Raw genomic sequence first — 13,414 nt, 5'->3', positions numbered from 1 at the left:
TTCATCTATGTATCGTAGAGAATTTAACACTGTAATAAGCCACTGTGTATGGAGCTTAACTAAAAAGGTCACCCTGTAGAGAGATCAGCTAGAAACAAGTTAACAAGTCACCCTGCAAAGTGTTATACAACATTTCAAATCACCCTGTAGAATATTCAGCTGGAAACCAGTCACCCTGAAGAGAGTTCAACTATACTTCAAGTCACCCTGTTGAGAGTTCAGATGGCAACAAGTTACCTTGTAGAGAGATCAGCTAGAAACAAGTCACCCTGTAGAAAGATCAGCTACACAATCATTCTGTAGAGAAATCAGCTAGAAACAAGTCACCTGTAGAAAAATCAGCTAGAAACAATTCACCCTGTAGAGATCAGATAGAAAGAGATCAGCTAGAAACAACTCGCCCTGTAGAGAGATCAGCTAGAAACAAGTCACCCTGTAGACAGTTCAGCTGGAAATAAATTGCCCTGTAGAGAGATCAGCTAAAAACAAGTCACCTGTAGAAAAATCATCTAGAAACAACTCACCCCGTAGAGATCAGCTAGAAACAGATCACCCTGTAGAGAGATCAGCTAGAAACAGATCACCCTGTAGAGAGATCAGCTAGAAACAAGTCGCCCTGTAGACAGTTCAGCTGGAAGCAAGTCACCCATAGAGAGATCAGCTAGAAACAAATCATCTAGGGAGAATTCAGCTACATTCTGTGCTAGAAATAAGCAACCCTGTGTAGAGTTTAGCTACAAGCAAACTCTCTCAGTAGAGAGATCAAGTTATCCTGCAAAGGGTTCAACTACATTTCAAATCAATATCCTGTAGAGAGATCAGCTCAAAACAAATCACCTTGTAGAGAGTTCAGCTAGTAAGAAGTCAGCCAGTTAGAAGTCACCCTGTAGATAAATCAGCTATATATAAAAAATCACATGTAGACAGATTAGCTAGAAACAAGTAACCCTGTAGAAGGATCAGTTAGAAATTAGTTACCCTGTAGAGAGATCAGCTAGAAACAAATCACCTTGTAGAAAGTATCAGCTTGAAACAAATCATTCTGTTGAAAGATCAGTTAGAAACAAGTCACTCTGTAGAGATATCAGATAGAATGAAGTCACCATGTAGCTAGCACTACCATAGAACAGTGCCATGAAACAATTGCCATAAAGTGCCATGAAAGTCATTTCATTTCATGGTAATATCCATGCATGCCTTGAAAGTGGAGATTTCATGGTAATTTCATAGCACTGACAAATTATTTCATGGCACATGAAAATTTCATTTTTGCAGAGGCCATGAATAATATTGTTAAATTTTCATAGGCGGTGTCTATGAATTGTCATATTTTCACAGGCAGTGTCCATGAAAACTACATGTTTTACCATGGCAATTTCATAGGCTGTTCTCTGGGAGTTCAGCTAGAAATAAGTCAGATCAGTCAGAAACAAATCACGCTGTAGAGAGATCAGCTAGAAAAGAATCACTCTATAAGAGATCAGCTGGAAACAAGGCACCCTGTAGAGAGATCAGCATGATCAAGTCACCCTGTAAGAGCCCAACTACTTTTCAAGTCACCCCCATGGAGAGTCCAGATACGAACAAATCTTTCAGTAGAAAAATCAGCTAGAAATAAATCACCCTGTACAGTATTCAGTTAGAAACAAATCCCCCTGTAGAGAAATCAGTAAGGTAAGTTATCCTGCATTACCTGCAAAGAGTTCAACTATTTTTCAAGTCACCCTGTAGAGAGATCAGCTAGAAACAAATCACCCTGTAGAGAGATCAGCCAGAAACAAATCACCCTGTAGAGAGATCAGCTTGATCAAGTCACCCAGTAGGGAGTTCAACTACATCCCAAGTCACCCTGTATAGAGTGTAGCTATAAACAAGTCACCCCATAGAGAGATCAGCTAGAAACAAGTCACCCTGTAGAAAGATCAGTTAGAAACAAATCACCCTGTAGAGAGATTAGCTGGAAACAAGTCAACCTGTAGAGAGCTCAGCTAGAAACAGGAGAGAATTCAGCTATATTTTGTAGAATGTTTCAGCTAGAAATAAGCCACCCTGTGGTGAGTTCAACTACAAACCATTCACCATGTAGTCAAAGAGCATAGTTACATTATTAGGCTCCCTATAGAACTTTCAGATATACATACACATTTCCATGTAGAGTATTCAGCTGCATACAGTTCAACATGTGTGACTTATTTTGATGATCAATCAACATAATTGTAAATTATTGCCTAAATGTACATTATCATTATCATTATTACTGAGCAGACAGCACAGCTGATATGTTCAGGAAAAAAAGGAAACAATCACAAAATGGATTTAGCTACGTAGTTACAAAAATTATATAGTTATCGAGTTCCATACAATGTTTGCAGTTCTGTTGAAAAAGAATCAAAACTGTTGCACTCAATTATGGTAGATGGTAAGCAGGCTTGGTCAAGATAGATGCTGCATCATAGCTGTGACTGAGCTGAATCGGTTGAAATCATTTAGGACCTATGTAGCTAAACAAATCATTACATTCTTCTTCTTCATAATACTCTTCTCTCTGTGATAAAGAAAAAGACAAGTTAAAAGAAATACCTAAAGCTGGCCATAGGCTTGCTTTACAAAAAGAAGTGATATCTAATCAAAAACAGCTAAGCTGTAAAAAAAGGGTGCGGCCTCCAAAAAAGCCATGGTGAAAAAAGATGTGAAATCAAAGGTGGCAGCCAAGAAATGGCTGTGATGGTAGGTTAATGGCAAAAATTTTAATAACGATAATTCAGGTGAATTTGGTGCCAAATCCTTGTGAAACTTGGAGGAGGCAGCACAAATTCACCTGAATTGTCGTTATTAAATTTTTTGCAATTAACCTACCATCACAGCCATTTCTTGGCTGCCACCTTTGATTTCACATCCTTTTTCACCATGGCTTTTTTGGAGGCCGCACCCTTTTTTTACAGCTTTGCTGTTTTTGATTAGATAATATAATCTTCACAAAAACAGCCAAGCTGTGAAAAAAGAGTGTGGCCTCCAGGGTGAAAAAAGATGTGACATCCAAGGTGGCGGCCAAGAAATGGCTGTGATGGTAGGTTAATGGCAAAAATTTTAATAACGACAATTCAGCTGAATTTGTGTTGCTTTCTCCTATGATTCGGCACCAAATTCACCTGAATTGTCATTATTAAAATTTTTGCCATCAACCTAACATCACAGCCATTTCTTGGCCACCAACACAAATTCACCTGAATTGTCATTATTAAAATTTTTGCCATTAACCTAACATCACAGCCATTTCTTGGTCGCCACCTTGGATTTCACATCTTTTTTCACCCTGGATATTTTGGAGGCCACACTCTTTTTTCACTGCTTGGCTGTTTTTGTATAGACATCACTTCTTTTTGTATTTGTATACTCCAAAGCCAGCCTGTGACCAGCAGTTCTTTTACTTGTCTTTTTCTGCAGAAAGGATAAGACATCAACACCTGAATTCTATAGATACTTTTTTATAATGGTGCATTTTTTTACAAAAGTTAATCTAATCCAAAACAGTTAAGCTGTAAAAAAACAGTGCAGCCATCAAAAAGGCTATGGTGAAAAAAGATGTGAAATCCAAGGTGGCGGCCAAGAAATGGCTGTGATGGTAGGTTAATGGTAAAAATTTTAATAACGACAATTCAGGTGAATTTTGGTGCAGCTTGGTCAATTGGCACGAAATTCACCTGAATTCTCATTACTAAAATTTTTACCATTAACCTACCATCACAGCCATTTCTTGGCCGCCACCTTGGATTTCACATCTTTTTTCACCATAGCCTTTTTGAGGGCCGCACTGTTTTTTTACAGCTTGACTGTTTTGGATTAGATTTCATTTCTTTTTGCATTTGTATAACCCAAACCCGGCCTATGGCCGGCTTTGGGACTTTTCTAACCTATCTTTTTTTCTTTTCCACAGGAAGAAGAAAAGATGAAGTGGATGTACTTTAAATATTTTAACAGTAAATGTACAAATTATATATATAATACATTATATTGATAACAGAAATCTCCATGGTGGTATTGATTACAGAAATCTTCATGGTGGTTTCTTTGTAACTGAATACTCTACAAGGTGACTTCTTCTAGATGTTCTCTCTACAGGGTGAATTGTTTGTAGCTGAATTCTATACAGGTGTTTTGTTTGCAGCTGAGCTCTTTACAGAATGGTTTCTTTGTAGCTGAACTCTCTACAAGGTAACTTCTTCTAACTAATCTTTCTACAGGGCAATTTGTTTGTGGCTGAATTTTCTACAGGTGATTTCTTTGCAGCTGAACTCTCTACATGGTGGTTTCTTTGTAGCTGAACTCTCTACAAGGTAATTACTTCTATAGCTGATCTCTCTACAGGGAGATTTGTTTGTAGCTGAACTATCTACAAGGTAACTTCTTCTAGCTGATCGCTCTACAGGGTGATTTGTTCGTAGCTGAATTCTGTACAGGTGATTTGTTTGCAGCTGAGCTCTTTACAAAATGGTTTCTTTGTAGCTGAACTCTCTACAAGGTAACTTCTTCTAACTGATCTTTCTACAGGGTGATTTGTTAGTAGCTGAACTATCTACAAGGTACTTTCTTCAAGCTGATCTCTGATTTGTTTGTAGCTGAACTATCTACAAGGTAATTTCTTCTAGCTGATCTCTGATTTGTTTGTAGCTGAATTCTGTACAGGTGGTCTGATTTCTTTACAGAATGGTTTCTTTGTAGCTGAACTCTCTACAAGGTAACTTTTCTAGCTGATGTCTCTACAAGGTCACTAGTTTGTAGCTGTAGTGGTTTCTTTTTAACTGAACTTTCTACAAGGTGACTTCTTCTAGCTGATCTCTCTACAGGGAGATTTGTTTGTAGCTGAACTCTCTATAGGTGATTTGTTTGAAGTTGAACTCTCTAAATGATGGTTTCTTTGTAGCTGAACTCTCTACAAGGTAACTTCTTCTAGCTGATCTCTCTACAGGGTGACTTGTTTGTAGCTGAACTATCTACAAGATAACTTCTTCTAGCTGATCTCTCTACAAGGTGATTTGTTTGTAGCTGAAATCTGTATAGGTGATTTGTTTGCAGCTGAGCTTTTTGCAGAATGGTTTCTTTGTAGCTGAACTCTCTACAAGGTAACTTCTTCTAACTGATGTCTCTACTAGGTCACTAGTTTGTAGCTGAACTCTCTACATGGTGGTTTTTTGCAACTGAACTCTCTACAAAGTGAAATTATTCTAGCTGATCTTCCTACAAATTGATTTGTTTGTAGCTGAACTCTCTACAAGGAAACTTCTTCTAGCTGTTCTCTACAGCAAGATTTGTTTGTAGCTGAACTCTCTACAGGGCGATTTGTTTGTAGCTGAACTCTCTACATGATGGTTTCTTTGTAGCTGAACTCTCTGCAAGGTAACTTCTTCTATTGATCTCTCTACAGGGCGGTTTGTTTGTAGCTGAACTCTCTACATGGTGGTTTCTTCTAGCTGAACTATCTCTTTCCATAGTTGCATGAACTCCCTACATGGTAACTTTTTCTAGCTGATCTCTCTACAGGGTGATTGTTTGTAGCTGAATTCTGTACAGGTGATTTGTTTGCTGCTGAGCTCTTTACAGAATGGTTTCTTTGTAGCTGAACTCTCTACAAGGTAACTTCTTCTAACTGATCTTTCTACAAGGCAATTTGTTTGTGGCTGAATTTTCTACAGGGTGATTTCTTTGCAGCTGAACTCTCTACATGGTGGTTTCTTTGTAGCTGAACTCTCTACAAGGTAACTTTTTCTGGCTGATCTCTCTACAGGGAGATTTGTTGTAGCTGAACTCTCTACAGGTGATTTGTTTGAAACTGAACTCTCTAAATGATGGTTTCTTTGTAGTTGAACTCTCTACAAGGTAACTTCTTCTAGCTGATCTCTCTACAGGGTGATTTGTTTGTAGCTGAACTCTCTACAAGGTAACTTCTTCTAACTGATCTTTCTACAGGGTGATTTGTTAGTAGCTGAACTATCTACAAGGTACTTTCTTCAAGCTGATCTCTGATTTGTTTGTAGCTGAACTATCTACAAGGTAATTTCTTCTAGCTGATCTCTGATTTGTTTGTAGCTGAATTCTGTACAGGTGGTCTGATTTCTTTACAGAATGGTTTCTTTGTAGCTGAACTCTCTACAAGGTAACTTTTCTAGCTGATGTCTCTACAAGGTCACTAGTTTGTAGCTGTAGTGGTTTCTTTTTAACTGAACTTTCTACAAGGTGACTTCTTCTAGCTGATCTCTCTACAGGGAGATTTGTTTGTAGCTGAACTCTCTATAGGTGATTTGTTTGAAGTTGAACTCTCTAAATGATGGTTTCTTTGTAGCTGAACTCTCTACAAGGTAACTTCTTCTAGCTGATCTCTCTACAGGGTGACTTGTTTGTAGCTGAACTATCTACAAGATAACTTCTTCTAGCTGATCTCTCTACAAGGTGATTTGTTTGTAGCTGAAATCTGTATAGGTGATTTGTTTGCAGCTGAGCTTTTTGCAGAATGGTTTCTTTGTAGCTGAACTCTCTACAAGGTAACTTCTTCTAACTGATGTCTCTACTAGGTCACTAGTTTGTAGCTGAACTCTCTACATGGTGGTTTTTTGCAACTGAACTCTCTACAAAGTGAAATTATTCTAGCTGATCTTCCTACAAATTGATTTGTTTGTAGCTGAACTCTCTACAAGGAAACTTCTTCTAGCTGTTCTCTACAGCAAGATTTGTTTGTAGCTGAACTCTCTACAGGGCGATTTGTTTGTAGCTGAACTCTCTACATGATGGTTTCTTTGTAGCTGAACTCTCTGCAAGGTAACTTCTTCTATTGATCTCTCTACAGGGCGGTTTGTTTGTAGCTGAACTCTCTACATGGTGGTTTCTTCTAGCTGAACTATCTCTTTCCATAGTTGCATGAACTCCCTACATGGTAACTTTTTCTAGCTGATCTCTCTACAGGGTGATTGTTTGTAGCTGAATTCTGTACAGGTGATTTGTTTGCTGCTGAGCTCTTTACAGAATGGTTTCTTTGTAGCTGAACTCTCTACAAGGTAACTTCTTCTAACTGATCTTTCTACAAGGCAATTTGTTTGTGGCTGAATTTTCTACAGGGTGATTTCTTTGCAGCTGAACTCTCTACATGGTGGTTTCTTTGTAGCTGAACTCTCTACAAGGTAACTTTTTCTGGCTGATCTCTCTACAGGGAGATTTGTTGTAGCTGAACTCTCTACAGGTGATTTGTTTGAAACTGAACTCTCTAAATGATGGTTTCTTTGTAGTTGAACTCTCTACAAGGTAACTTCTTCTAGCTGATCTCTCTACAGGGTGATTTGTTTGTAGCTGAACTCTCTACAAGGTAACTTCTTCTAACTGATCTTTCTACAGGGTGATTTGTTAGTAGCTGAACTATCTACAAGGTACTTTCTTCAAGCTGATCTCTGATTTGTTTGTAGCTGAACTATCTACAAGGTAATTTCTTCTAGCTGATCTCTGATTTGTTTGTAGCTGAATTCTGTACAGGTGGTCTGATTTCTTTACAGAATGGTTTCTTTGTAGCTGAACTCTCTACAAGGTAACTTTTCTAGCTGATGTCTCTACAAGGTCACTAGTTTGTAGCTGTAGTGGTTTCTTTTTAACTGAACTTTCTACAAGGTGACTTCTTCTAGCTGATCTCTCTACAGGGAGATTTGTTTGTAGCTGAACTCTCTATAGGTGATTTGTTTGAAGTTGAACTCTCTAAATGATGGTTTCTTTGTAGCTGAACTCTCTACAAGGTAACTTCTTCTAGCTGATCTCTCTACAGGGTGACTTGTTTGTAGCTGAACTATCTACAAGATAACTTCTTCTAGCTGATCTCTCTACAAGGTGATTTGTTTGTAGCTGAAATCTGTATAGGTGATTTGTTTGCAGCTGAGCTTTTTGCAGAATGGTTTCTTTGTAGCTGAACTCTCTACAAGGTAACTTCTTCTAACTGATGTCTCTACTAGGTCACTAGTTTGTAGCTGAACTCTCTACATGGTGGTTTTTTGCAACTGAACTCTCTACAAAGTGAAATTATTCTAGCTGATCTTCCTACAAATTGATTTGTTTGTAGCTGAACTCTCTACAAGGAAACTTCTTCTAGCTGTTCTCTACAGCAAGATTTGTTTGTAGCTGAACTCTCTACAGGGCGATTTGTTTGTAGCTGAACTCTCTACATGATGGTTTCTTTGTAGCTGAACTCTCTGCAAGGTAACTTCTTCTATTGATCTCTCTACAGGGCGGTTTGTTTGTAGCTGAACTCTCTACATGGTGGTTTCTTCTAGCTGAACTATCTCTTTCCATAGTTGCATGAACTCCCTACATGGTAACTTTTTCTAGCTGATCTCTCTACAGGGTGATTGTTTGTAGCTGAATTCTGTACAGGTGATTTGTTTGCTGCTGAGCTCTTTACAGAATGGTTTCTTTGTAGCTGAACTCTCTACAAGGTAACTTCTTCTAACTGATCTTTCTACAAGGCAATTTGTTTGTGGCTGAATTTTCTACAGGGTGATTTCTTTGCAGCTGAACTCTCTACATGGTGGTTTCTTTGTAGCTGAACTCTCTACAAGGTAACTTTTTCTGGCTGATCTCTCTACAGGGAGATTTGTTGTAGCTGAACTCTCTACAGGTGATTTGTTTGAAACTGAACTCTCTAAATGATGGTTTCTTTGTAGTTGAACTCTCTACAAGGTAACTTCTTCTAGCTGATCTCTCTACAGGGTGATTTGTTTGTAGCTGAACTCTCTACAAGGTAACTTCTTCTAACTGATCTTTCTACAGGGTGATTTGTTAGTAGCTGAACTATCTACAAGGTACTTTCTTCAAGCTGATCTCTGATTTGTTTGTAGCTGAACTATCTACAAGGTAATTTCTTCTAGCTGATCTCTGATTTGTTTGTAGCTGAATTCTGTACAGGTGGTCTGATTTCTTTACAGAATGGTTTCTTTGTAGCTGAACTCTCTACAAGGTAACTTTTCTAGCTGATGTCTCTACAAGGTCACTAGTTTGTAGCTGTAGTGGTTTCTTTTTAACTGAACTTTCTACAAGGTGACTTCTTCTAGCTGATCTCTCTACAGGGAGATTTGTTTGTAGCTGAACTCTCTATAGGTGATTTGTTTGAAGTTGAACTCTCTAAATGATGGTTTCTTTGTAGCTGAACTCTCTACAAGGTAACTTCTTCTAGCTGATCTCTCTACAGGGTGACTTGTTTGTAGCTGAACTATCTACAAGATAACTTCTTCTAGCTGATCTCTCTACAAGGTGATTTGTTTGTAGCTGAAATCTGTATAGGTGATTTGTTTGCAGCTGAGCTTTTTGCAGAATGGTTTCTTTGTAGCTGAACTCTCTACAAGGTAACTTCTTCTAACTGATGTCTCTACTAGGTCACTAGTTTGTAGCTGAACTCTCTACATGGTGGTTTTTTGCAACTGAACTCTCTACAAAGTGAAATTATTCTAGCTGATCTTCCTACAAATTGATTTGTTTGTAGCTGAACTCTCTACAAGGAAACTTCTTCTAGCTGTTCTCTACAGCAAGATTTGTTTGTAGCTGAACTCTCTACAGGGCGATTTGTTTGTAGCTGAACTCTCTACATGATGGTTTCTTTGTAGCTGAACTCTCTGCAAGGTAACTTCTTCTATTGATCTCTCTACAGGGTGGTTTGTTTGTAGCTGAACTCTCTACATGGTGGTTTCTTCTAGCTGAACTATCTCTTTCCATAGTTGCATGAACTCCCTACATGGTAACTTTTTCTAGCTGATCTCTCTACAGGGTGATTGTTTGTAGCTGAATTCTGTACAGGTGATTTGTTTGCTGCTGAGCTCTTTACAGAATGGTTTCTTTGTAGCTGAACTCTCTACAAGGTAACTTCTTCTAACTGATCTTTCTACAAGGCAATTTGTTTGTGGCTGAATTTTCTACAGGGTGATTTCTTTGCAGCTGAACTCTCTACATGGTGGTTTCTTTGTAGCTGAACTCTCTACAAGGTAACTTTTTCTGGCTGATCTCTCTACAGGGAGATTTGTTGTAGCTGAACTCTCTACAGGTGATTTGTTTGAAACTGAACTCTCTAAATGATGGTTTCTTTGTAGTTGAACTCTCTACAAGGTAACTTCTTCTAGCTGATCTCTCTACAGGGTGATTTGTTTGTAGCTGAACTATCTACAAGATAACTTCTTCTAGCTGATCTCTCTACAGGGTGATTTGTTTGTAGCTGAATTCTGTATAGGTGATTTGTTTGCAGCTGAGCTCTTTACAGAATGGTTTTTTTGTAGCTGAAGTCTCTACAAGGTAACTTCTTCTAGCTGATGTCTCTACAGGGTCACAAGTTTTTAGCTGAATTCTCTACATGGCGGTTTCTTTGTAACTAAACTCTCTACAAGGTAACTTCTTCTAGCTGATCTTTCTACAGGGTAATTTGTTTGTAGCTGAATTCTGTACAGGTGATTTGTTTGCAGCTGAGCTCTTTACAGAATGGTTTCTTTGTAGCTGAACTCTACAAGGTAACTTTTATAGCTGATGTCTCTACAAGGTCACTAGTTTGTAGCTGAACTCTCTACATGGTGGTTTCTTTGTAACTGAACTTTCTACAAGGTGACTTCTTCCAGCTGATCTTTCTACAGGGTGATTTGTTTGTAGCTGAACTCTCTACAAGGTAACTTTTTTAGCTGATCTCTCTACAGGGAGATTTGTTTGTAGCTGAACTCTCTACAGGTGATTTGTTTGCAGCTGAACTTTCTACATGATGATTTCTTTGTAGCTGAACTCTCTACAAGGTAACTTCTTCTAGCTGATCTCTCTACAGGGAGACCTGTTTGTAGCTGATCTCTATACAGGTTACTTGTTTCTAGCTGATCTCTTGAATTCTCTTCAGGGTGACTGCTCTATTAGGATGACTGCTCTATTAGAGTATCTCGATCTCGCACTTGCTGCACCAAGTTGGATTTCGTGTTATAACTCCGTGGCTTTAAGTCTGATTCTTCTACACCATTGAAGAGCCTTTCTAAGATGATTACTCCATCTGTACAGTGATTTTCAAAGCATTACCCCAAGCGGTCTATCTGGTAGGCGTGGCAAGCAGTCGTTTTTTTATTAGCTAATCTCGATTACGTAATTGTTACACACTGTTGGTTTTTTCGTTGTATCTTCCTGGTTTTTAGCTCGATTTCTTTCAAACCACAAAAGGTTTGAGGTTCAATAGTTAACCTATTCACCCACCGATTTTCAGCTTCTTCCCATATGCGGTTTACGCTGTAGGCGTGACAACATATTGGTGTTATTTTTCGTGAATAATTGCTCATAACTCTTTGCCTATTAATCGTATTCCAGCCAAAGTTGGTACAGAGATGCGCCTTTATACCCCTCTTCTGTGTGCAAAATTTCAAGGCAATCGGATATGACGTTCGCGTTTTATAGCAGTTTTTGTAAGTGTGCGAAAAGAGGAAGAAAAATAAGAAGAAAAAAAAACGAAGTAACTAAGCCAATTTTTGAAGTCGCATATCTCGGGAACGCGTGAAGCGATTTCGCTCAAATTTGGAATGTGGAGTGCTGAAGTTGCAGGGAGTGTCCACAGCAAAACTCGTCTTGTTTCATCAAGGCAACACAGAGCTTAGGAGGTGCGAAAATTGCGTTTTCTTTCTTCCTGTCAATATACTCACGGGTGTTGCGCGCCGGCTTCTTGGGCCGCACGACACACTACCGTGTGTCTTGATACTGTATGAAAATTATCACATGTCCTCTATCCTACAGGTAGACTACTTTGTAGCAGAAATCTCCACAAGGTAACTTGTTCGTAGCTGAAGTCTACAGGGTGACTTATTTGTAGCTAAACTCTCTACAGGGTGATTTATTTGTAGCTAAACTCTCTCCAGGGTGACTTATTTGTAACTGAACTCACTACAGGGTGACTTGTTTATAACTGAACTCTCTCCAGGGTGACTGATTTGTAGCTGAACTCACTACAAGGTGACTTGTTTGTAGTTGAACTCTCTACAGGGTGACTTACTGTATTTGTAATTGAACTCTCTACAGAGTGATTTGTTTGTAACTGAACTCTCTCCAGGGTGACTTGTTTTTTTGTAGCTGAACTCTCTCCAGGGTGACTTATTTGTAACTGAACTCTCTCCAGGGTGACTTATTTGTAACTGAACTCACTACAGGGTGACTTGTTTGTAGCAGCATTGAAACTGGATCTGGTCACCCGGGTGAACTGGGTCACATTTTCTCCGGGTCATCCGGGTCAGAACCGGGTTTACAAATTATCCGTGTCTGACCCGGATTGGATCACGTGAGAAACGAAGTTGTTCGTTTAACGACGTGGAAACTTATAAACGTTAGTTGCGTAGCTCTTTCGTGAGCCACGCCCACTTATCGCATTACAAACACACGCTCAGCCACGCCCATTTATTAGTAAGTGCTGTCTGTAGAACGAAACTGTGTCCGTTACTGTCCGAAAGCTTACGTGGAGCCACGCCCACTAATCGATTATTGTACGAGTTGTATATAGTCTAGTCTTGCAGCAGGGTGACTTATTTGTAACTGAACTATCTCCAGGGTAACTTATTTGTAACTGAACTCTCTCCAGGGTGACTTATTTGTAACTAAACTCACTACAGGGTGACTTGTTTGTAACTGAACTCTCTACAGGGTGACTTATTTGTGACTGAACTCACTACAGGGTGACTTGTTTGTAACTGAACTCACTACAGGGTGACTTGTCCGCAGTTTAACTCTCTCCAGGGTAACTTATTAGTAAATGAACTCACTACATGATGACTTGCTTGTAACTGAAACTCTCTCCAGAGTGACTTATTTGTGCTTTTTCCTGTATGTATTGAGCCACTCCCATTTATCAATAGTAGGTATGCATGAAATCCATGTTTGCAAGCTTAGGTGGAGCCACACCCACTAATCATACAAATTATAAGCTAATATTGCAGCAGTCAGCTTCTTTTGTGAACCATATGCCCACGTATCAGAAATATGTGATACTGTTGGATTGTAATCAGTAAAGTGTGTTGAGATTTGTAGGTATGCACTAAGCCACACCTACTAACAGGAAACATGTTTGCCTGTCTGTAAACGTACATGGAACCACACCCACTGGATGATTGTTAATTGTAAAACTTACCTGCTTAGTTATCACTATACCTACACATTTTCTTAACTTTGAAAGAGTCAAAATGTGACTTTTAGCATAGTGTCTTGGTTTTAAGTAATCTGTGTCACATCCAGGTTAAATCCACATTAGCAGAACTGACCTAGTTTCAACCCTGGTACACACTTACACATTCATGCCTCAAAATTAGATTTTCCTATAAATTAAAATAGCACAAACACTCACATGACTCTCCAAGCATTTTCTTAGCAGATGGACCAGTATTATGTTGAGATAGTTGTT

At 38.9% G+C, this 13,414-nt stretch overlaps 1 protein-coding gene and 1 long non-coding RNA gene across 7 annotated transcripts in view; one reads left to right on the top strand and one right to left on the bottom strand.

Annotated features, from left to right (window-relative positions):
• Positions 1–13,414, bottom strand: part of LOC136253185 (kelch-like protein 3) — a 44,763-nt gene that overhangs the window by 28,780 nt on the left and 2,569 nt on the right. Inside the window, exon 2 of the mRNA XM_066045812.1 lies at positions 13,358–13,414. The gene's annotated coding sequence lies outside the window, so the exon portion shown is untranslated. The remainder of the gene's footprint in view (positions 1–13,357) is intronic.
• LOC136253186 (uncharacterized) overlaps positions 11,553–13,414 on the top strand; it is a 51,788-nt gene continuing 49,926 nt past the window's right edge. For all 6 annotated transcript variants that reach the window (XR_010699996.1, XR_010699993.1, XR_010699995.1 and 3 more), the window contains exon 1: positions 11,553–11,567. This is a non-coding gene — a long non-coding RNA (uncharacterized lncRNA). The remainder of the gene's footprint in view (positions 11,568–13,414) is intronic.

This window comes from Dysidea avara, chromosome 4 (assembly GCF_963678975.1).
Source record: "Dysidea avara chromosome 4, odDysAvar1.4, whole genome shotgun sequence".
In the NCBI taxonomy this organism is placed as follows: Eukaryota; Metazoa; Porifera; class Demospongiae; order Dictyoceratida; family Dysideidae; genus Dysidea; species Dysidea avara.
This window is presented reverse-complemented; position numbering and strand designations above follow the sequence as displayed.